At 44.6% G+C, this 25314-nt stretch overlaps 1 protein-coding gene across 3 annotated transcripts in view; it reads right to left on the bottom strand.

Annotated features, from left to right (window-relative positions):
- The window catches only part of SLC16A14 (solute carrier family 16 member 14), a 122443-nt gene extending 106499 nt beyond the window's left edge, over positions 1-15944 (bottom strand). Inside the window, exons 1-4 of one of the 3 annotated variants that reach the window (XM_044292428.1) lie at positions 15921-15944; positions 11118-11153; positions 10381-10453; positions 7914-7979 (exon numbers count right to left, since the gene is read on the bottom strand). The gene's annotated coding sequence lies outside the window, so the exon portion shown is untranslated. Of the gene's footprint in view, positions 1-7913; positions 7980-10380; positions 10454-11117; positions 11154-11385; positions 11421-14691; positions 14751-15920 lie in introns of those variants that run through there. The other 2 variants (XM_044292426.1, XM_044292429.1) reach the window with 2 other exon arrangements.
- Positions 15945-25314: the final 9370 nt, after the last annotated feature.

Here is a 25314-nt window from a genome sequence, read left to right as displayed (position 1 = left end):
GAATGATCTCATATCCGAACTGATCAACACATCTTCAAACCACCCTCTTTTTGCAGGCATGGTAGGATTGGTACCCGCACCTGTTTCGCTGTGGGTGGAAATTCCTCTGCAAGTGCCCGCAACAGCAGAATGCAGCATCTCTTGCAGCAAGGCCCGGAAATGCTGCATTCTGCCAGCCCTCTGTGATTCTGGTAACATGTCCGCCATTCAGGGACGTCGTTAGGTCAGAACATTCGGGACTTGAGCCCCGGATGTTTTGTCCAGTGCCCCGAATGTTATGCTGGCCTGGTAGCATTTTTTTTTTATTTGGCTATTCCAGGGCCCTTTAATATTGATTGGACCTGGGCAACCCACCACAGATCATCCCCCCACCCCCCTTGTACTTGTTCCGCTGATCCGCTACTTGAGGGCTGCGCGGGCATGAGTACAGTCACTTTGGTGCACAATCCCGTCCTGCGGCACATGATCGCGAGACCCGTGGCCACAGGACGGGATTGCGCACCGAGGTGACTGAACTCATGCCCGCGCAGCACGCAAGTAGCAGATCAGCGGAACAAGTACAAGGGGGGTGGGTGGATGACCTGTGGTGGGTTGCCCAGGTCCAATCAATATTAAAGGGCCCTGGAATAGGGCCCAGGCAAAGATTTCTGCAGTGGTGAGGAAATGAAACATAACAGATAATGGAAAGTTACCAAATGTTGTATTATATAATGACTACAGTCTGCAGTACTGCACTTCATTTGCGTAAATCAGAACACCCCTTTAAGCATGCCTTTAATGTGCAATTTCAACACAGTGGGATTGTGCCTTGGATGTTTTCAGACCCTAGCAACGACCCTGCCACAATTTTGTGTTTGTACCGGGGGTATAAGTACATTGCCACCCAGTACAGGTCCTTGACCTTTATGCTTTTTATACAGGGGTTCCTCTTCAAACACTGGAGCATGAAGTCCCCCATTTGCACTCAATTGGAAGCGTGGAGCACCCTGGCTCCTGCTCATCGCCCAGGAGAATGTCGTCCTTGGTCTCCTCACCCCAGCCATGGACAACACCAGGGATCTCCGAAAAAGTTTCAAGCCTGCTCTTCTTGCTCCTCCTCCTCCTCCTCCCCACCTCCAGCCACCATCCTCCTCTGACTCATCTTCAGACTCCTGCTGACTTGTCTCAGATGGAGTAGCCCCCCCTGGGAATTCATTCAGCATTGCGACTTCCTCATCTTCCAGCTCCTGCTCCTTGACGGCTTGATCAATGACACGACGCAATGCACGCTCTAGAAAGAAGGCGTAAAGTACGATGTCACTGATGGTGCCGATTGACCAGGTGGAGTTCCAGCACGTCGGGAAGTCACAAATCAGACATCTAACGAGCAAGTGGTGTCGCCGCTGAACGTCAGCATGGCCATGTAAGATCTTCTAAAATAGCCAGAGATTTTCCTGGCCTGCCGCAAGACGTCCTGGACCCCGGGGTATTTGGCAACGAATCGCTGTATGACTAAGATCAGAACGTGTGCCATGCACGGCACGTGTGTGATTTTGCCTTGTTTCAGCACGCTCAGCAGATTGGCAACGTTATCGCACACCACTTTACCAACTTTCAAATTGAGCGGGGTTAGCCACTGATTGGCCTGTGACCGCAGAGCTGAAAGCAGTGTAGGACCGGTGTGGTTCTTGTATTCCAGGCACAACAGCCGCAGCACAGCATGGCAACGTCTCACCTGGCACGTCCAATAGTTTCTGGGGAGCTTGGAGGGTGCAGCAGAAGAGGAGGAGTCAGCCGAGAAGGAGACGGAGGATGGAGTAGAAGAAGGAGAAGAAGAGGCTAGCCTGCATGCAATCCGTGGCGGTAACACCAAATCCACACGGGTGTCATGGGTTACATGCTTGATGGCCGTCAGAAGGTTCACCTAGTGGGCAGTAAAAGTTATGTACCTTCCCTGCCCGTGTATGCTAGACCACATGTCTGTGGTCAGATGTATCTTGGCACCCACACTGTGTGCCAGAGATATATTAACTTGCTGGTGAACTTGGCCATATAGTTCAGGCATGCCCTTCTGGGAGAAATATTTCCTTCCAGGGACCTTCCATTGAGGTGTGCCAATGGCCACAAATTTTCTAAAGGCCTCCGATTCCAACAATTTATATGGCAGTAGTTGGCAGGCTTGCAGTTCCGACAAGCCAGCGGTCAGCCGTTGGATAAAAGAATTATCCGCCGTCATAATTTTTTTACGCTCGAACATTTGGGCCACGGAAGCCTGCCTTCTGCAACATGAACGTGACGACTGCACGGTGGAAGGTGGAGGACAAATGGTAGGAGAGAGCAGAAAGAGGCTTCTGACGGCATTGCTCCCACTGCGCTTGGTAATGGGAGACCAGGTGCCTTCTTAAGGCGGTCGTCCCTAGGTGAGTGTTGGGCTTACCACGACTTATGCATTGACAGCACAGGCTGCAGATGGCAACACTATTGTCAGCAGCTGACATGTTAAAAAAAGCCCACACTGCGGAGCCATGTGCCGGCGTCCTGGGAGCGCAAGATGTGACCGTGCATGGTGGATGGCTAGCTCCAGATACATTTGCAGTCTGCTTTTTGCCTTCTGTGCACTGCGAGTTCTGCCTGCTTCTCCTCCTTGTCCTCCCTATCTGCTGCTCCGTCTCTCCCTCTGAACTCCCCTCCTCTTCCTCTCTTGTGGGCACCCACGTGACGTCATCATCATTGTCACCTTCACCACCACTGACATTAGAGATCTCGGTGTAGGCAGCAACAGCGGGGACCACCCTCCTTGGGCTGATCTGGGTACTGTCATCAGACCGCTGGGTGGCGGCCGTTGCTACCTCCTCTTCCTCATCCGATGCCAAGAATGACTGCACATTGGTAAGGTGTTAGTTGAAGCTGGTATATCACCCTCAAGCAGTAATTTTGTGGACGCAGGTATATGGAAAAACTCAACCACTATTTTGTGGAAGCTGATAGTTCGCAGCCCTCAATCATTATTTTCTGGAAGCATACAAATGCACTATAATATACTATCTATGTTAGAAAGTATATTATAAGTATATCACACCCCTCTGTGTATAACACCTATTGATAGCACAACGTTACCATTCCTTAAAAGGACTTTTGTGGCCCTATTAGCTAGCGTTTGGTGTCCATAAGTTCCTAACAGTCTGTCTTTGCTCCAAAATGCAACCTCTCCCTACATTGGCAAGACACATAATGTAAAATGGCTGCCAGATCGGGTTCTGTTATAGGGTTGGGGGTGTGTCCATGGGCCAAAACGTCAGTTGGCTGTCCTGTCCCACCTCATGGATGTGTCATGGGTCAAAGTTTGGCGCAATGCAAAAGAATATGGCGCGTGCGGACATTGCCATATGGGTGAACCGCAAGGCCATCACTACCTGTTATTACCCTGAAGAACAGGAACAATCGTGTGCGTGTGAGATACTGTCTAGCCCACGGTGCAACACAGCAGCTTACAATCTTACTGGCCTATACAGTGATTGATGGCTACCCGACTGTTTAAGGAAGGTAGACAGGGACTGGGGGTCCCCTTGGCCCCCCTTATTTCCTAATTTCCCTTGTAGGGCACTTACTGGCCCTGGTTCAGAGTTCACAGGGTTAAGGAGTTAGGTAGGGGTTAAATCTAGTGCGGCAGAAAGAGGAGGCGGGCAGCAGGAGGGTACATAGGGGCTCGTCCCGCCTATTCTCTCCCTCTTTAACGGAAGCGCGGTGCCCCTCCCTCCCCCTTTTGTTGTTATATTTGACGGTTTCATTTTATTTTATGCATTTATGTTTGGCAGTGTGTTATGCCCTCAAGTGGCGCAGTATGCAGGTGTTGGAGGAATTTTATAAGTCACAGCTGGCGGCAAGTTATTGCGAATGAAAAGTTGTTAATGAAGGGTTTGGCGTAACTGCCCTTTCGAAGTCCAGCGGCTGGCAGATCGCACGGTTTTATACGGTTGCCATTTTCTGAATAAAAATATAGCTGTGGCCGACTACCACCCAGCAATAAAGAAGTTAAAAGAAAGTACGCGGTCAGTGTCCTTATTTGGGGGGATGGTTTGTAAGTACGGGCCAGTGTGGGTAGGGGGTGTTCCCTTTCCTTCCCCATCCCTTTGTTATTACCAACAGTCTTCCCCATCCCTTTTCCCCAAAACTGGTAATGTGGCACATGCCTAATATATTTGACTCCCGATTAACACGCTGGGGTAACTAGAAATTATGGTGAAGTCCTCTCTGTTCTCCGGATCGAACCAAAACTTTAACTGATAAGTCTTTGTGATAAACAAACAGCAATTCTTGGTAGCCCGCCACTCAGCAACACTAACTACTGGCAGGTTTGATCTCAGTCTCTAGTATTTAGGCACCAATCTTATATTGAGGTGTGTGCATGTTCTGTCTTACCGACCTGGGTCTGCTCTGCCTCAGCTGGTGACTGCGACCTGAACAAAGGCTGATCCAACACACGTGCGGTACCGCAGGGTCCGTTGCTTTGCTCTTCTGCTCTCATCAGTGATCCTGGCAGCTGTACTCCTTATCCTGGACGGGATCCGGGTCCTTGACACGATCAGCTTCACTTGGTTGCAGTCCTGGTCGCAAAAGGGTCATTCCACGATAGGATGTTAATGGATTTCTTCTCTCACACACTTTTCCAGTCTGCAACTAAAATGGACGCTGGCTTCCTTCCTCTAGCCACACAGCTCCACCTCCTATGAGTATTTAAATCTGAGCAGTCTGTTTAGCTGTGTGGGGGAACAGCAGTCTCTTGTGGCCAAACAGCAAAATAACAATGTTCATGCAATAAGAGCTATATCACAATCTCACATTTGTCATATTAGGAAAAGGACCTGGCCATGTTGTTGGAGTGATGTCTCTCCACTGCCACAAGAAACATTGACCAAGTGGGCAGTGAAAGATATGTACTGTCCCTGACCGTAACAGCTGCTCCAGGTGTTCACCATAGAGTGCAGCTTGCTGCACATTGAGAATAACAAGGACTGGCCTGCGTTCTCCACTACGTGAGATTACATCGCACTACTACAATAGTACTGCAGTGACTGCACTGTCAGCAACGTTGCCAGGTGGGGGTTCAGCTTGTAAACAAGCTAATTGCTGGAGGAGAAAAAAATGTCATGGCCGAATATTCCATTATGCATGTCTGATGATGGAGCAGAGTACAAGAGGAGTCTTAGCAGAAGAAGAAGGTGATGATGATGACAAAGATAGCATATTGCTTGGGGTTGCGGGTTGGCTGCCACAAAGAGGATTGAATGGGAATGCATTCAATCCTCGAGTAATGCCGCCTCATGTGCTGCAGCAGACCTCTGGTACCTATGATTGTGTTTGAACGGCAATGGCTTATTTTAATCCTGCACATCTTACAAACGGTTTTGTGTGCCCAACTTATGGAGAAAAAACACCATATGGGAGTTGCTCACACAGAGCTACAGGCAGCCAAGCTCATCTTAGATCTGGCACATTTTGGGCCTAACCCACCAACAGACTTGAACCAGACTTGGCCCTGGCTGTTCTTTGGGAGATATGTCGCCTCTGTTCTTTATTGCTGCTGCTGCTACTGCCCTTCTCCACTAATGTTGCCTCTTCCTCAGCACCCTGATCCGGATCCCAGGTCCTGTCCAGCACACAATTGTCATTAGAGTCATCACCCTCCCGGCTGCTTTTATCACACTGTGAAATATCATGGTGGGTTCTTTCGCCCTCTTCCCCTGCTCTGCATTTCCCCAATTGCCATTGTCGCTGCCCCCAGTGCCAACACTATGGCTATAGGTGCCACTACTACTACCATCAACACAGCTATGCCTGGGGTTTGTGGCCCCCTCCTGAACCTCCTCCTCAGGGCAGTAAAAATGCTGACTGCCCTCACACAAGTCATCATCAGGGAGACTCTCTTGACTATCTGCCGAAAGGTTTGGTGGGATTTTCTTGCCTCTTCTTAGGAAAAAGGAAGGCGCCCCACTAGGAAGGGGCAGTGAAGACATAGAGGACTCCACTGAAAGCCTACACTGGGGTTGCAAGAAGAAGGAGCAGGAGGAACGCTGTGACCCCTGCCTCCACAGTACAGTGTTCATTTTAGGACATGGTCAGATATCATAGTCAAGTATCAGAATAATGCCAGTGTGACACCTGACACCTGACCCTGACAACTGACCCTGACACCTGACACCTCTGTGATTGAGCATATTAAAAGTACAATGAACCTAAAAGTCATTGCGAAGCTGACTCTGACGCTGACTAGTGAGAAGAGAAGAGTCAGATATCAGGGTCACACATCACTTGAATTTGTCTCTTTTCTAGGGCTCAATAAAATGTTAATTTACAGACTGATAGGGTTTTCAACCCAAGAACACTGCATGTGAGGCAAATGTCTAAACTACTGAGCTATAGCTTCAGACAGCAACCTAAAATATTTTCTTCATCTATGTGATTGAGCATATTAAAAGTACAATGAACCTAAAAGTTATTGCGACGCTGATGCTGACTAGTCAGAATATCAAAGTCAGGTGTCAGGTGACAGAGTCAGGTGTCGGGTTTCAGGGTCAGTATCAGGTGTCAATGTCAGGGTCAGGTGTCAGGGTCAGGTGACAGAGTCAGGTGTCGGGTTTCAGGGTCAGGTGTCAGTATCAGGTGTCAATGTCAGGGTCAGGTGTCACACTGGCATCATTCTGGTACTTGACTATGATATCTGACCATGTCCTAAAATGAACACTGTACCACAGCATGTGTCAGACTCCGAAGTCACCTGCTTGTCATCCTGCTGTGACTGAGAGGAGGACTGAGCCATCCAATCCACAATCCCATCCTTAACGATAATGTTCGTGCCTTTCCAAAGCTAGGGATAACTGCAGCATACTATTACTACTTCTGGATGGATAGCTGGCGCTGGCTGCTGCTACCCATGTTCTGGCTCTGGGTCATTTGTTGGGAAGCCTTCCGTAGCCCTGACATTTTGCGGTCTCACAGATAATGTTGTGTGCTAACCTATCTATTGTTGTAGTAATCATGTATATGGTGGTGTTAATATTTTCAACAACTCCCCCCAACATTTCTATTGGAAACCCTGTGGAGATAGAGATTTGTATTCTGTATGCACTTTTTTACTAGTCACTTTTGACTTTTCTGTTCCATTGTTATGGATACGTCCACATATACACATTTTTGTAGCACTGTGTATTGTGATGTCAGTATTTTTGACACTGCTATTCTGAATTTTCACTTTCATGTATTTAATCTGTTAGATTATTAATTTCCCTTTATTATGAATTTTGCACTTTATATATGGATTATCTTTATTACTGATTAATTATCTGGTTGGTTATAGGATAATCCATTTTTTACACTATGGTCTAATTATGTGTAATGCACTATGTATTTTGATCATGTATCTTTCATTTTATATATGGACTGTCTTTATTATTAATTAATTGTTTGGATAATTAATCTTTTATACTATGGTTTAATCATGCAATTTATGTAATGCACTATGGTATAACTGCTCAATATAGATTTTTTTTTTTTTTCGGTTGCCATACTTAGTAATCTATCCCATGCTATGTAGTGATCGTCCAAAAATGTCTATCCCGGGCGGAGTCTAGCAGCCGAGCCGGATGCAGGCTGTGTGAAGAGCTCTGCTGCAGACCGAGCCCTTATGAGCATATTACAGCGATTTTCATAGCGCAAGATGGGAAAAATCGGCAAGGATAAGCCTAAAGAAACACCTGGGAAGCTGAGGGCTGCTTCAAATCAAAGCGATCTGGACAGATTTGTGAGGAAGACCGAAGTGAGGTCTGAATCCAAGATGGCGACCGCGCGCCGAGCGGCAGTGACTGCAGGTAAAGACGCTGACTCAGAGGGGGAGAGAGACAGCGATACAGAGGAGACAACTTCTGCAGATGACTTACCTCTGTCCAGAGTCTTTATGAGAGACCTCCTGCATGACGCTTTAGAGCCCCTCAGACAGGATCTATCTGAAATTAAACAGGATATGCATCAGCTTAGTGCCAGAGTGGAAGCACTTGAGTCTGGGCAGCAATCCCTCATTGAGTTTGGGGAGCAAGCGGCAGCTAATATGGACAATGCTCAAGCCCATGTTAACTATCTTTATGCCCTTGTGGAGGACCAAGACAATAGGGGAAGAAGGAACAATATAAGACTCAAAGGGGTCCCAGAATCTGTTCCCATTGAATCCCTGAAGCACGAGGTGGTGCAATTTTTCTCCCGCCTTATACCAGAGTGTCCTCTAGAAAACCTGGAGATGGACAGAATCCATAGGGCATTGCGGCCTATTCCGAAACCACAAGACCCGCCTAGGGATGTTATTTGCCGCATGACCAGCTTCATAGCAAAGGAGCAAATCCTCGCTGCAGCGAGAAATAACAAAACAGCGGACATTGAAGGTTCCGTCATTACACTTTACCAGGACCTTTCACCCATGACTCTCAGGAAGAGAAGGCACCTGAAGCCTCTCCTGGACATTCTACAGCAGAAAAAGCTAACATATCGCTGGCTTCACCCTTTCGGATTACTTATCAACACACCGATTAAAAAGCAAGTTATCCGGTCGCATGCCGATTTACAGAGGGTGTGTGGGGTTCTGGACATAAAGGATCTGGACGTTCAAGACTGGTGCCCTGCACAGAATATGGCTTCGCTACCTTCTCTGCCCATCAGAGATTCCTGGCAGGAAGGAACAAATAGAAGGCAGAAATCAAAGAAAGCCCAGGGACGACTACTCAGCTGAAGACAGTTCAATATGGACGGTCAGGGAACGTCATCTAAAAGAAATATATCTAGCGACCTATTTATATTAGGTCACATGTTCTGGTGTTAATTGTGCAGTAGAGATATATGTTATGTTGCGGTCAAGACCGGTTATAGAAGGTTTCTGTGCCATTATACTTGATCCACCCCTATCTCTAGTCGAGGGTATAGGCATCTAATGTTCTTTAGGGCTTTTACAAATGTTGCTCACCTTAACAGATAAGGTCTCTTTCATAATTTGAAAGTTAACTTCTGAGTGGAGTTGCACTGGTTAATCATATAGTGTACTGTCTATTGATCAAAGGGCGACTCCTAGGGGCAATGGAAATAATTACTATGTTTTCTTAGCAAGTCACCCTGCATACCACTCAGGTTTCCTAGGTTGCTCTATTTAGTTGGATATAATTCCCATGTCAGCTAGCTCAAGTGGGGACTCGGTCCACATGTGGTAGACCCACTCCCTACCTCAGATGTCTCACATATGGAGACTCTATGTTAATTGTATTATTGTAACTAACCGTTACTACAGTTTTTTCTTTTTTTGTTATAGGTCCTCCCTCTTTTACCCTCCTTCTTCCCTCCCCCCCTCCTATTGTAGTAAACGCTACTGCCACTGGACTAAGGTAGGGTCTACAGTTTACGTCCTACATATAGTTGTGTATGGCTAGCCTACAGATCTGTACGTATAATGTAAGGGGCTTAAATGCACCTTCAAAAAGGAGCCAAGTGTGTCAATATCTACACAAAATGAGAGTACAAGTAGCTTTGCTACAGGAAACACATTTCCGTTCAAATCATGTACCTAGGCTGTCTCATTTGCTTTATAGCCAGTGGTACCATAGCACCTCTCCGTCCACGGCCACCAAGGGGGTCAGTATTGCCATCCATAAAAATACTCCATTTATTCTTCAAGACACCTTGGTGGACGGGGACGGGAGGTATGTTTTTGTGAAAGGTTTGATCGGGCCCCAATTATTCACTTTCTGCAACATATATGTACCTAACACTGCGCAGACCACGTGGTTTTTAGATAACATAAAAAAACTTGAGAATTTTGCTGAAGGCATTGTCGTGCTAGGCGGGCGACTTTAATGTTGCGTTGGTCCCCAGCCTGGATTCATCCACGGGAACCTCTTCCATGTCTAAATCTTCGCTTTGTAAGATAAGGCAAGCTCTCTCTCAACAGGGACTGATAGATGTCTGGAGAGTGATGCATGCTAGTGAGAAGGATTATACCTATTTCTCTTCTGCTCACCGCTCTTACCAGAGGCTAGATTATGTCTTCTTTAATATGCCAGCACTCCAATATTGTGTCTCGTCCAAGATTGGGAATATTCTTCTGTCAGATCATGCCCCGGTTTTCATCACATGTTCCATTCCCAACATGCCAAAAACGGAATATAAGTGGAGGCTGAATGAAACCTTATTAAACAACTCCAGTGTCCCAAAATTAGCATATCTGATTGAAGAATATTTCACCTTGAATGACTCGGCAGATATAACAAAAGCGATATTATGGGAGGCTCATAAATCTGTTATAAGGGGTCATCTGATTGCCTTGGGAGCTCACGTAAAAAAACAAAAATTACAGAGAATACAGGAACTCACCTCTGATATTTCCAGACTGGAGCTGCAGCATAGACGTACATTGAAAGAAGATACTTTGGCACACCTGGACACCCTAAGGTCAGAATTAAAAAATATACTAAATGCTAACACTGCAAAGTTGTTCCTATCCACTCAATATAAATATTACGCACACGGAAACAAGGCCACAAAAGTCCTCATGTCTCAAATTAAAAAAAGGAAAATGAAGTCCTACATTTCTCATATTAAATCCCAAAACTCGCAGGACGTATATAAAACGGAATTGATAGCTGAACAGTTCTGCAAATACTACAGTGATTTATATAACCTGCAGGCAAATCAAACCCCGTCTCAAATTAGTGAAAAGACAATATTAATCCAAAAATGGTTAGACACCCTTAATCTCCCCACTTTAACTGAGGAACAAACAGCAAAACTATCCTCCCCTTATACCTTGGCGGAATTGACCATGGCATTAAGGAGTTCTCCATTAAACAAGAGCCCTGGGCCAGATGGCCTTTCAGTCTTTTATTACTCCACTTTTAAGTAAGTCCTACTACCGCGACTATTGGCGGTTTGCAATGATGCAGGGGAGGGGAAACCATTCACCAGAGATATGTTAGCTGCACAAATATCCATCATCCCTAAACCTAACAAGGACCACTCTCTCTGCTCCAATTACAGACCAATATCGCTCCTCAACAATGATCTGAAATTGTATGCAAAAATGCTTGCTAACAGATTAAAACTTTACTTACCGGAACTTATCTCAGCTGAACAGGTAGGATTTATTCCTGGGAGAGAAGGGAAAAATTACATAGTCAGGGTCATAAATCTTATACAGCTAGCCACCAAATCTAATTCTCCATTAGTTATTTTAAGTATGGACGCTGAGAAAGCGTTCGACAGGGTTGACTGGCTCTTTATGACTCAAACGCTGTCAAAATTTGGAATCCCAGATATGTTCATACGGGGGGTTATGGCAATGTACAGCAATCCAACAGCACGCATCCTGGTGAATGGTACCTTGTCCCCTGTATTCGCGATCTCTGGAACGCGCCAAGGATGCCCCCTTTCACCCCTACTGTTCATATTGGTTATAGAAACGCTCCTCCAATCGTTCAGACAAAATGCTGAAATAGAAGGAATAAAATTGGGTAAGGTTATACACCAATCGGCCGCCTTCGCTGATGATGTTCTCTTATTCATCACCAACCCAATCCGAGCTTTTCCAGCAATTATGTCTACTCTTCAAACTTACCACTTGTTATCCAACTTCTCAGTGAATTTATCAAAATCCACAGTGCTAAATGTGTCCCTGAAGGCGAAAACTATGGCTTCATTAAAGAAAACCACCCCATTCCAGTGGACCAATGAATCCATAGTTTTCTTGGGGATAACTCTGTCCCCAATTTTTTCAAACTTGTTTCGGGATAACTTCCAACCACTGCCAAAACGTTTAGAGGATCTTCTGGGTTCTTGGGATATACCATTTGTTTCATGGTTCGGGCGAAGAACACTGATTAAAACAATACTGCTACCCACAGTTCTATACTACCTACAAGCATTGCCGATTCCGATCCCCAAAGCTTATTTTGTAAAACTGCAGGGAATTCTATCTAAGTTCCTCTGGGGTGGAAAGAGAGCTAGATTACCTCTCACTCTCATGGTGCAACACCCTAGAAATGGGGGTTTGGGTATCCCAGATCTGTATACATATCATAAAGCAGTGATTGCACTTAGATGCCTAGAGTGGTTGAGACCCTTTTCAGAGCGATTAGATCTGAATACAGAGGAGAATATGCTAAATCTCCCACTTCACTCTCTCATTTTTTTGGATCATTCCCCAAAACACGCCAGATTACAAACGTGTAGCAGCATCATTAAATACGCTTTGGACATATGGAAAGATTCCAAATGGACACAACATCTACTGTCTAATTACCTCATTCTAATGCAGGTGCGGGATGTACTCTGCCACTCCTCGACCCAGTTTTGGGAAACTGTATCGGACAGAGCCAAAGCTATTACCACTCCGGTTTTGGCGTTATGCCCAAATAATGATGTCCCAACTTTTGAAGATCTGAAAAACCACCCGACAGTAGCGTGCCTATCGGACTTCCAGAAAGCACATTTTCTTCATTCCATGAGATCCCATCTTAAAAACTTAAGTGCCCCTTTAGAAAATTCCCTTTTTGAAAAAATGGCTCTGCAATTAAAAGACTCAAAGGGTAAGATATCTAAATTGTATAGCCTGCTAACCGCCCTATCCCGCCCAGACAAGTTTCCTTTCATATCTAAGTGGGAGAGTGAGTTAAGTATTCAGTTTTCAGCGAAAGAATTGCATTGTGTATTAATGGCTCCTCATGGAGTGTCCAGGTGTGTCAAACTACAAGAGAATAGCTATAAAGTACTCACTCAATGGTATTATACGCCACAAAGAATTAACCGCATGTTCCCTGAATGCAGCCCAAACTGTTGGAGATGTGGACAGGAGATAGGCAATCATAGCCATTTATGGTGGAAGTGTACAAAGATTACCCCCTATTGGCAGAAAATATGTAGAGTCTTGTCTGAGATATGTAAGATACCATTCCCGGTCTCTCCGAAAGTTTGCCTCTTTGGGGTGTTCGGGGATCTCAGGTGCCCTAGAGACACGCGAAAGTTGAGTCAAATTTTACTGGCGGCCTCCAGATTACTCATTGCAGTTTATTGGAAAAAAATGGAGATTCCCCCATTAAAACAATGGGTCACTAGATGTGACCAGTTGTACCGCCTTGAGCAGATAGCTCACTGGGAAGCCTGAACACCACACAGATTTGAATTGATATGGAAACCTTGGAAAGATTATAGAGGTTTCTCGGTCTGACCTGTACAGCTGTAGGGTTATCGCAAACATTGACGGTGGCACAACAACTAGTATTTGGTAATAGTCCATCCATGTGGCAACATGGGGATTTTTCTCTTCCCCCTCCCGACCCCTTCCTCCCCTCTGACCTTCCTATGTTCTTGTCTCCCCCCTTATGGTTTGTTATTATGTGTTTTTTGCACTTTATCATACGACAGTACTGTCTCAAATGCATTCTTGTATTTGCGCCTATGAAGGCAAACAAAGATTGTACGTCCTACTGTTGTAAAACCAATAAAAACAATTTTAAAACAAACAAAAATGTCTATCCCTCTGTCTATATCTATATTCAAATTTATTTGTATATGTATTCCCATTTCTGTATGGCTTATATCTCCCATATGCCGGACTCCTTATTGTTGGGGCGGATGCGCTGGACACACTCTATTTACCTGGGTATCCTGGTTACCAGATCAGCTGATGCAGCGCTCTGACGCGGTGCGCCGTGCGCCGGGTCACGTGGGGATGCCGCTAGGTGCGTTCCACCCCTCCTCCCGACGAGTGTGGCTTCGCCATTGTTGGCTCGGCGTGCATCACCAGGTATGAAGCGCTCGGTATTAGGCATCAGCTGTTTTGATTTTTACTTACTTTCCCTTCGCTCTGTCCCCTTGCCCACAGGGTATTCTTTGTAAGCGCAGACAGCGCCTCTACCTTGATATGTGGCTTCCAGCATTTGGCACGCAGCCAGTGCTTCTTGAGCCTGCGCGGTCTGCTGTTTCCGCTACTTGAAACGCAGTACGCGCCGGCTCGGCTGCAAGCGTGAGCAGACGGCACCTCTGGTCGCCGTCTGTTCTGGGTGTCCATTAGCAGCCATGCCGGAGTTCCACTAAAGGTACATGCCTTCCTCTCCTCTTTCCTCCTCCTCTCCTCCCCCTAAAGGGTGGGTGGGCGGGGGGTCATTAGCTTAACATAGCACATGGAACGCCCATGACACAGGTGATAATGAATATTCCTGATTATTATTCATATATATATTAGTTTATGTGGCATTTAGGAACAGGCACCCCTGAGGAAGCCAGCAGAGCCTGGCGATACGCTTTGGGCTTTCTTCCTGACCACTACGCATACACCCACTATGTCATCCAAATGATAAGTATTTAAGTCCTCCATTTTTGTTGATGGATTTCATGCACTTTAATTCGCAGTATATTCATTTATGTGGGGGCATGTCCATGTTGTTGTGGTGAGCCAGGGTGGCATGTGTATATGGTTGATTCACATGGCCTTGATTTGTTGTATACAATGATTTTAAACCAATTCCTGTTGTGTCTGTTGCATTAAATAAATTTGATATATTTTTAGATGTGCGGCTCTTATCTCGGTATTCTTTTTCTTTCTTGAACTATATTGATTTTTACTTACATCATATGCACCTGGTACTTATGGGAGATATAAATAGGGGCTTATGGCTACATGTTACTTACCTCCCAACGAAGCTGAGGCGAAACGCGCGTCGAGGTTCCTATCCTGACCTGTGCTGCTGTCTTCACCCCCCCATCATGTCCTGTGGTATACATTGATTTGATTATAACTTTCTGCTGGGCTCCGTTCACCCTTTACTATAGGCTTTTGCATTGTTACTCTCTGAGGGACTAATCCTCCCTCTTGTCTCTAGATTTAGCCTCTGCTGAATTCCTGTCTCTGGCTGACGTTTCTATCATCTCTATTATCCTCATTGAGATTTCACTCTAGAGCTGTGTCCCTTCTGACGGTTATGTATTTAGGTGATGATCTAATGTCCTATACTGAGCTATAGTAGCATTATTATTATTGTTTTTCAGCTACTGGATTATCTTTATATATATTATCTGTATACGTGACATGGTTTACATCTTTTGTTGGGTGACAGCACTATAGGCCAGTGGATTGCGGTATGTGCCTTTCTGCTGGTTCTCTTCCCTGTTATTTTTATGTACATCACGATATGTTATTTATTTATTACAATTAAATTAACTATATTTTTTGATTACTTTGGGCATTTTTTGTTGTTGCTTGTCGACTAACAACATTGTAGGTTTATATTGGTTTCCAATTTCTTTGCCCAGATTCATAGTTTTGTATATTGAGGCTTTTTTCTTGTTTTTTTATGGAGAGGCCTAAATTCGTTATCACTCACAGATACTTTTGTGTATTATGTGCAAAAGAGGGTTCTAACCCTGATTTTAATTCAAGACAGGAGACTCCATTATGCTAATATCTTTCTTTTTTACTCCCAGCAGCAAAATAGTTAACAATGTAAACATAGAACATTTTTTATTAAATATGTAAATGAGCCTCTAGGACTATCCAATGAACAGCCAACAAAGGTTATATAAGGTTTAGCCCCACATAAAAACGTCCTTCTTTCTTGCTGCTCCCAGAAAGATATGTATTGAAGTTCTTTTGTCATATAAATATAATTATATAGATTATTTTATATACTTATTATAAATATTTCTATTATTGATTATTTATTCTTCTATATGGTTGTGGACAACGTATGTTGCCACTTGTTTTGTGGTTTTACCAAAATGCTATGCTGCATGTGATTATTTTTCATAAAAATTTGGGTACACTCACATATTAATGTGTTTTCTCCTGCATTCAGTTCCCCCTGATTAGAGTTATTGCCTGCTTTGCATTTGCACCACTATTTTCCTCTATGTTGACTTACCTGTAGTAGTGCTGTCACTGTTTACTTTCACTTTACCTCAGCACCCGATCCCCAGTGCGCATGTGCAGCTGGTCATCAGCCTGCCCGCCCTTTTCTCCTCATTCAGAGATAGCATCTGTTGCTGGTTTCGTCTCAGAAGAAAACTGCTAGCTAATTTAATTCCTTATCCTCTGCTGCCACCTAGTGATAGTTTTCATAATATCCTTTACATATACTGTTCTTCATTACAATTTCTTTATATTGGTGTATATGGTGATATTTTACAATCCCTTACAATTTCAGCATTTTTCCTTAATTGGTTATATATATATTATCAGCCAACATGTCCGCTGAAAATCATAAAAATATTCCTGGAACCCCAGGTTCACTTATTGTGGAGGAAGATCTCCTCCAATCCATGGTCAATGAAACAGTTTCTAGATCTGTAAAATGTGCAGTCGACACAGCCATGTCGTCATTGCAAAGTATCATTACACAATCTGTGACCATGGCTATGACTAATGTGCAGACCTTGCAAAAACCAAATGACCCTGTTACCCCGTCCGACCAATTCTGGTCTACGGAGGAATCCTCTTCCCGCCTTGCGGATGGTTTTAAGAGGGGTAAATCAGCCTGTAAAAGGCGATTTTCTACCGATCCCACTCCTAAAAAGTTACAAAAAACACAGGATAAATGGGATCAGGAAAAATCTAGAGCTTTTTCAAAAAGCACAGTTACCGCTGCTAAAGCAGTTAATATTGCACCCTCTGCCCCTGAGGTTGAAGTCACAAAGCGGGCATCTAAGGCTTTAAGAGTTAAGCCAGACTCATTTAACTCTTCCCCTCCTGAATCCTCTAGTGAAGAAGATAATTCTTCTAAGAGTGATATAATATCTCTATATGAAGACATTTCTGATAAGGAAGAGACAAACCTGGAAGAAGGAAATCTTTCTTCATCCGTTATTTTGGATGGATCAGGGGTACCTTTCTTTGACCCTGGAATGATTAAGCATCCCAGGTCAGGAGAATGGGTACCATTACCCCAGGTGTCTAAATTTGTGTCTTCTTGGCTCAAAAAGCCATTAGAAAATTCAGCAAGAAACAAACTACGAGCTGAATGCCCTAGACCCACTCTCCCACATAAAATTTCAGATACGCCTGAAATTGATCCAGCTTTGGTAAAATATTTGTCAAAATCAGGGAAAAATCCCAAAAAAGGAGTAGATCGTTCCTTTAGGACGATCCAAGATAGATTACTAGACATGGTCGGTCCTTTGACAAAAATATTATATTTGACTGAACAGGCTTCCACTTCAGACAAACCTGTGGATTTATCAGTCCTAAAAGGATGGTCACAAAGGGCAATATGTCTATTAGGTAATACAAATGCGACCATATGCACTGAAAGAAAGAGGTCTATTCTTATTAGGGTAAGATCCACAATTGACGCACCTTGCCACGGTGCATAATGACCCGGATAATAATCCATCCTCCGATGGGTTACTCTTCGGTGATTATTTTGTTAAAGATATTAACAAGTATGTGGGGCTATTTTCATCACTTGATAAGGCCCAGAATTCTTTAAAAAGAGTCTTCCAAGGGCGTGTTTTTGGAAGGGCCGGGAGACGAAAGGGCCGGTTTCCCAGCCAAGGATCCCACGACAGACTATTCTTTAAAGGCCCCTCCCCACAACAAGAATATACTAATTACCCATCCACCTCCTACAATACCACTCCATTCTTCCCTACAAGAGGAAGACCATGGCGTGCGAGAGGAAATAGAGGATTCCCGAGATCAAGACCCTCTGCAGGTAAGAAATATGTTTCCATTTTCTTCCCACATTCCCTTAGGAGGTCGGATAAAACATTTTATCCATGTCTGGGCTATGATTTCAACAGACGCATGGATATTAAACACCGTAAGAGGCTACCAAATAGACTTTGGCTACAAACCAATTCAAACTCAGTTACCACATCCGATCACATTTTCCCAGACAGATCAAAATCTGATACATTTAGAAATCAAGGAACTATGTTCCAAAGGCGCTTTAATAAAAATACCTGTACAATCTCTGAGTTTTTTGAGCAATCTCTTCTTAGTGAAAAAGAGGGATGGAGGTCACAGACCTGTAATCAATCTGAAAACCCTCAACAATTATGTCGTCTACAGACATTTCAAAATGGAGGGTATCCATTTACTGAGAGACCTACTCCTACAAGAAGATTGGCTCGCAAAAATAGATCTGAAAGACGCCTATCTCACGGTGCCTATGCATCCGATGTCTCAACCTTACCTTCACCAGCCTACTATTCGGATTGTCTTCCGCTCCTTGGTGTTTCACAAAACTATTAAAACCAGTGGTGGCAATCCTTCGGACAAGAGGTGTACGCCTCATCATTTATTTAGACGATATTCTTATCATGGCTCAATCTCTTTCAATAATTCACCTTCATATCCATTGGGCACTAACTCTTTTGACCAATTTGGGATTTCTAGTCAACTACGAAAAATCAAAATTAATTCCATCAAAACAGGTGGAATTTTTGGGCTTCCTGGTAGATACTCAATCTGCTACTCTGAGTCTTCCATCCAGGAAATTGAAGACTATCAGGAAAGAAATCCAATCTGTCCTCAACAAGAATTTAGTATCTCTGAGGACAATAGCACGGATTGTAGGCCTACTCTCAGCCTCAATCCAAGCAATTTTTCCTGCTCCCTTACATTACAGGGCTCTCCAACATTTAAAAACACAACATTTAAGGGAAGGATTAGGTTACTCGTACGAAGTAATCCTAACCCCGGACACCAGGGAGGAGTTAATTTGGTGGCTACAACATATCCAAGACTGGAATGGGAAAACTATATTCAATTCTGTCCCAGATATAGTTATCGAGTCGGACGCCAGTCTACTGGGTTGGGGTGCTCGGTGTGGCTCCCTTTCCACAGGAGGGAAATGGTCCGAAAAAGAGTCTTCCCTTCATATCAACTGTTTAGAACTTTTGGCAGGCTCTTTTGCCCTCAAGAGTTTTACGAAACAAATATCCAATTGTTGTTTCCTTCTTCGGATGGACAATATAGCGGCGGTACAATAGATCAACCGCTTGGGAGGAACCAGATCAGAGACGTTAGCCAACATTGCCAAATTTTTTGGGCATTTCTGCCTAGACAAACATATCACTCTTAAGGCAGAATACCTTCCGGGCTTATCCAATACCATTGCAGATTGGAATTCCCGATTTCTCACAGATTCCAGCGATTGGAGATTAGATCCCAACATCTTTCATCAGATCGATTCACTTTGGGGTCCAATGTACCTGGATCTTTTTGCCTCTCGACTCAATCGTCAACTTCCTCGTTTTTTCAGTTGGCGCCCCTTTCCGGAATCGTTAGGAACCAACGCTCTATCTCAGATATGGCCCGAGAAGAGGTTATATGCTTTCCCTCCTTTCAATCTCATTCCGAGGATTCTTCTTCTAACCATGTCACAACAATCAACTCTGGTTCTGATAACCCCACTCTGGACAACTCAAACATGGTTTCCCCAGATACTGGCAATGACGATAGATTACCCACGCATCCTTCCCATTCATTCCTCGATCCTTCTAAATCCAGCAGGACAACAACATCTGTTAATTCTATCGAACCATCTATCCTTAGTAGCCTGGTTAATTTCCGGTCGTCAGGAATTGATTTTGAAATTTCACGATCAGCTAACGACATTCTTTATGACGCCTGGGCTCCAGGCACCCGATCTTCTTACAGATCAGCCTGGATGATTTGGTCTAATTGGTGCAGTCAACGGTCATTGGATCCCATATGTGCACCTTTAAATCAGATTATAAATTTCCTGTCTGATTCTTTTGACGCAGGAAAAGCATATAGAACGATTAACGTTTACCGATCGGCCATTTCCTTTTATCATTCCCCTATCCAAACTCTACCAGTAGGCAAACACCCTTTAGTTTTCAAACTCATGAAGGGTATTAGATTTCGAAGACCTCCTATGCCCAAATATAATTCTACTTAGGACGTAAATTTGGTTTTCAATTTGTTCCTAAATTGGGAGGATAATGATCTTCTTCCGTTGAAATTGTTGTCATTTAAACTAACCATGTTATTATGCCTTATTTCATTTAAACGAGTATCAGATGTCAAATCTTTGGATATATCCCATAGACAGTTTCTACCACAAGGCGTCCAATTCTCTATTGTACGTCGTACAAAAACCAATATCTCATCGGTTTTCTACCCTGCGTTCCCTTTACAATAAAAACTTTGTGTAGTTAGGTGTTTACAATCCTATGAACTAAAAACCTTACCACTCTGGAATCCATCAGTATCTCAACTCCTTATTTCTTATTGCGAACCTCACTTACCAGTGTCATCAGCAACCCTGGCTAGATGGGTAACTCAAACTATGTCTTTAGCTGGAGTTGATACCTCACTCTTTGGAGCACACTCCTCTAGAGGAGCTATGTCTACTAAAGTTAGACAAGCTGGAGGATCTCTATCAGACATCTTAAAAGCAGCTAATTGGTCTTCCGAATCAACTTTTAAAAACTTTTATTTCAGACCTGAAGCACGTTTCCATGGTATTATTTAATAACCAGTAACAATGTTGTGATATTATGCTTTACATTCATATCTAAAATTAAGCTTTGAACTTGCATAATGGAGTCTCCTGTCTTGAATTAAAATTGAAGATTTTCCTAGTTTCAACGAAGGAAAATATAGATTTTATGACAGGAGACGAACATTATCCCACCCTATTGACCCAACCCTTATTATCTACATTTCTCTTTGCTTTCAGTTTAATACACCGATTATATTCAAGATGGTGCGATTCTTGGTGGATCATCAAATCCAGATTTAAATTCCGACGACTGTATTTATAATGGATGTTTATCGTACCAAGTTCCAGTTATCCTTCATCACATCATCAAGAAAGAAGGACGTTTTTATGTGGGGCTAAACCTTATATAACCTTTGTTGGCTGTTCATTGGATAGTCCTAGAGGCTCATTTACATATTTAATAAAAAATGTTCTATGTTTACATTGTTAACTATTTTGCTGCTGGGAGTAAAAAAGAAAGATATTAGCATAATGTTCGTCTCCTGTCTTTCATAAAATCTATATTTTCCTTCGTTGAAACTAGGAAAATCTTCAATTATAAAAAAAAAAGTGTGATCTGTAGTTGGTATTCTAGTTATTTTGCCCAATCCTTTGTATATAGAGTGCATTAGAAGAGTCTTCAGACCCTTTCACTTTTTTCACATTTTGTTATGTTGCGGCCTTGTGCTAAAATAAAACAGTAAAAATGTTCTCTATCATTCTGCACTCAATGTCCCATCATAAAAAAGTGAAAACAGAATATTCTAAATCTTTGCTAATTCATTGAAAAGGAAAAACTAAAATCTTGCATTAACATAAGTATTCAGTCCCTTTACTCAAGACAGCGATTACAGCCTCCAGTCTTCTTGGACATGATGCCACAAGGTTTGCATATCTGGATCTGGATTTTCCCCTTTCGTACTCCGGCAGCACATCATGGGTTAATAGGGTGACATCTTCTTTCTAGGACCGCCCACCTAGCAAAAAACAAGTAATCAATTAATTAATTGAATTAACAGCCTCCCCTATAAGGGTCACCTCCCAGAATGCCTCTGCGTGTTTTTTTTTATTGTCCTCTTCAACATAGGATGTAGCCCACCTAAGAAGATTACTGCTTGGCTGCATACCTTGACACGGTTTAAGGCCTGGGGAGTGGGAATAGCCATGGTGTTCCCTGGCTCCACTCCTGACTGCTCCTGCGCCATCCCCGAAGTCCCTGGGTTCTTCGGTAGCGGGGCTTGGATCTCCGTTTTCAACGCGATCTCCCTACTGGAAGTCAAGTGCCGAACTTCCGGTTTTCGCGTGTGGAACGCATGGTGACACGCAGGCGCTTCCGGATGACGTCACAGACAGAAATCTCAGTCATCCCTCTGTATTTCGTGTCTTCACCAGTTACCCGCGGATCATTCCTCCAATATTTGTGAGGATTGTACTCAGCCAGATAATCCGTCAGATGCCGAAACAGAGAAAATGTTGTCTCTGTTCAAAGCGCTCCTCAAGCAATCTAAGAAGAAGGGATCAAAGAAGCCACGTTTATCCCCATCATCTTCTGAGGAGTCTCTTCGTTCGGAAGGCGAGATTTCTTCTGAGTCAGATTCGCACTTCATAGAAGATCATTTTTTGTTTAATAAAAAAAGATGCAAACCGATTAATAAAAGAAGTCAAAAATATCATGGAGGCCAGTAAGGAGAAAACCGGAACTCGTGAGGAGGATGATCTCTTTTACTTCCCCAAAAAGAAGGCTCCTGTGTTTCCCAGCCACCCGGTCCTAGATGCAATAATGCATAAAGAATGGGAGCAGCCGGTAGGAAGGATTAATCTAGGATCTAGATAAAAAAATATCTACAAAACTGATCCTGCAGAATCCACAAGTTGGGAGTCTCCCGCCAGATTAGATTCAGCAGTAACCAGATTAACGAGAAAATCCTTCTTCCCTTCAGATGATTCAGCATTGTTAAAAGACCCTATAGAGAAAAAGGCAGATGCTCTACTTAAAAGATTACATACGTATCTCGCTTCTATGAATAAAGCAGCTATGGCCACGGTACCTGTAGCCCGTGCTATGAGGGTTTGGCTTAGTCAATTAGGCAGAGACATTGAAGATGGTGTTTCCAGGGAGGATTTACTCCGGCAACTACCATCTTTGAAGCTGGCGGCAGAATTTCTTTGCGACTTTCCAGTTGATTCCTTAAGGCTTATTGCTAAGAATATGGCACTCGCTAATTCCGTTAGAAGAGCCATATGGCTAAAACTCTGGTCTAGAGACCCCTCTTCAAAGAGTAACCTGTGTTCCCTTCCCTTCGAACCTGGCAAATTATTCGGCTCTCATCTCGATAAACTTCTTGAGGCCAATATGGAAGATAAGGCGTTAAATTTTCCACAGCCTAAACGCAGATATAAAAGATTTTTTCGTCCCTACAGGGGTCAAGATTCCAGGAGATCTACCTTTAGAGGCCGTTCCAGTCGTGGAAGATCTGACCGTAGAACCTGGATTCCTACGGAGAAGTCTAGAAAGAAGACCGACGATAACAGATCTACCAAGCCTGAATTCTGACGCCAGAGGTCAGAAAGTGGGAGGACGCCTGGCATTCTTCTACCCCAAATGACAGCAGATTACTTCAGATTGTTGGGCACTGAATGTTGTTCACAATGGCTATGCTCTAGAATTCAACCATCTACCAAGAGACAGGTTTCTTCTCAACGATGGAAGAGACCTAAAGATCATCCAGCTTTTAAAAGAATTCGTCCAAACGGATGGCTAAACCGAAGCAGGGTCTTGCGTAGACGGAGGTCAGGAACCAGGAGGGTAGTCAGACGAAGCCAGGATCAGGAACCAATCTGATAGTTGCACTCCGCGGAAGACAGTTTCCGGGAGTAAAACCCACAAGGAAGCAGAGGACCCTCTGGTGATCTACGCTGAGACAGGAGGGCGCCTACTCCCGTCTCAGACGCGTCCACCTCGAGGACAAAAGGCAACCCAGGGTTGGGATGCGACAGAATCGGAGCCGACACAAAGGCGGACTTTAGAGCCTCAAAAGCTCGGATGGCCTCGAGCGGCCAGACCTGAGGATTACTGCCCTTCCTGGTCAGATCCGTGAGAGGCTTGGCTAGCATGGAAAAGTCCCTGATGAACTTCCGATAATAATTGGCGAAGCCCAAAAAGCGCTGCAGGGCACGAAGCCCACTGGGCTGGGGCCACTGTAAGACAGCCGAAACCTTCTCAGGATCCATGGAGAACCCCTCAGCGGAAATGATGTAACCTAAGAAGGTTACCTGGGATCGGTGAAATTCGCATTTCTCAAGCTTACCGAACAGCTTGTTCTCTCGTAAGCGTTGCAACACTCGTCTGACATCCAGAATGTGGGCCTCCATGGATGCAGAATATACCAAGATGTAAGATATATGTAAACCGTTGCATGAAAAAGATCCATTTCAAAATGGAAACAATAAGGTCCATTACTGCGGTCCTCAGAAAGAATCAGTTTATGTCCTCCCTGGACTTAAAGGACGTATACCTTCACATTCCGATCCAGTTACAATCAAGAAAATACTTGAGAGTCGCCATCAGGATGGGGAAGAGAACGATGCATTTCCAATTCAAGGCCTGTCATGGAACCATGAACCAGACGTACAACAAGAGATGGGTGGAAATAAGAAGGCTTTATTGAAAATCAAGCCGTAGCTAAAGTCCAAACGGATGGCTAAACCGAAGCAGGGTCTTGCGTAGACGGAGGTCAGGAACCAGGAGGGTAGTCAGACGAAGCCAGGATCAGGAACCAACGGGGTAGTCAGACGAAGCCTGGATCAGGAACCAACGGGGTAGTCAGACGAAGCCAGGATCAGGAACCAACGGGGTAGTCAGACGAGGCCGGGATCAGGAACCAGAAGCAGCAGCAGTCTTTGAAGCATGTGCACACAGGAGGACCAAGCAAGGAACTGAAGCCACAGACCTTCTATATATATGAGCTAGGCATCCAGCTCCTCCCAGTGGGAAGGAGGAGCCGCAGGGTGAGAGGCTACAAGAACCCAGAAACCAAGATGGCCGCCAGCACATGTCAAACGAAGGAGAACAGTAAGAAGGTAAGACCATGACAGTACCTCCCCCTCAAGGGCCCCTCCTCCACGGAGTAAGGAACGGTTTCAGAGGGAAGCGTGCGTGGAAGGCTCGGAGCAACGCAGGAGCATGGACATCTGCGGAGGGAACCCAGGAACGCTCCTCTGGACCATAACCACGCCAATGGACCAAAAACTGCAACCGACCGCGGACCAGGCGTGAGTCCAGGATATTGCTCACCTCATATTCCTCACGATTGCCCACTTGGACCGGACGGGGCCGAGGAACCGAGGAAGTGAAACGATTACACACCAATGGCTTCAACAGGGAGACATGAAACACGTTGGAGATCCGCATGCCAGGAGGAAGCGCAAGGGCATAGGCTACCGGGTTTACCCTGTGAAGCACTCGGAAGGGACCAACAAAGCGAGGCGCCAGCTTGGGAGTGGGCACTCGAAGGTTGAGGTTGCGGGTGGACAACCATACACGGTCTCCGACCTGGTAGGAAGGAGCGGGCGCTCGTCTGCGATTAGCCTGGAGTCTCTGGCGTTGCGCAGAGACCTCAAGGGACCTCTGGATCTGTACCCAAGAAGTACGTAGGACGGAAAGGTGATCCTCCACAGCCGGAGTATCCTGGGGAGAGAATACCTCCGGTAACACGGCAGGTTGGAACCCATAATTGGCCATGAAGGGAGACGTCCCAGAGGAAGAGTTCACCGCCGTGTTCCTGGCAAACTCAGCCCAAGGCAG

This window comes from Bufo gargarizans, chromosome 4 (assembly GCF_014858855.1).
Source record: "Bufo gargarizans isolate SCDJY-AF-19 chromosome 4, ASM1485885v1, whole genome shotgun sequence".
Classification (NCBI taxonomy): domain Eukaryota; kingdom Metazoa; phylum Chordata; class Amphibia; order Anura; family Bufonidae; genus Bufo; species Bufo gargarizans.
The sequence above is the reverse complement of the archived record's forward strand: the minus strand, read 5'-3'. Positions and strand labels throughout refer to the sequence as shown.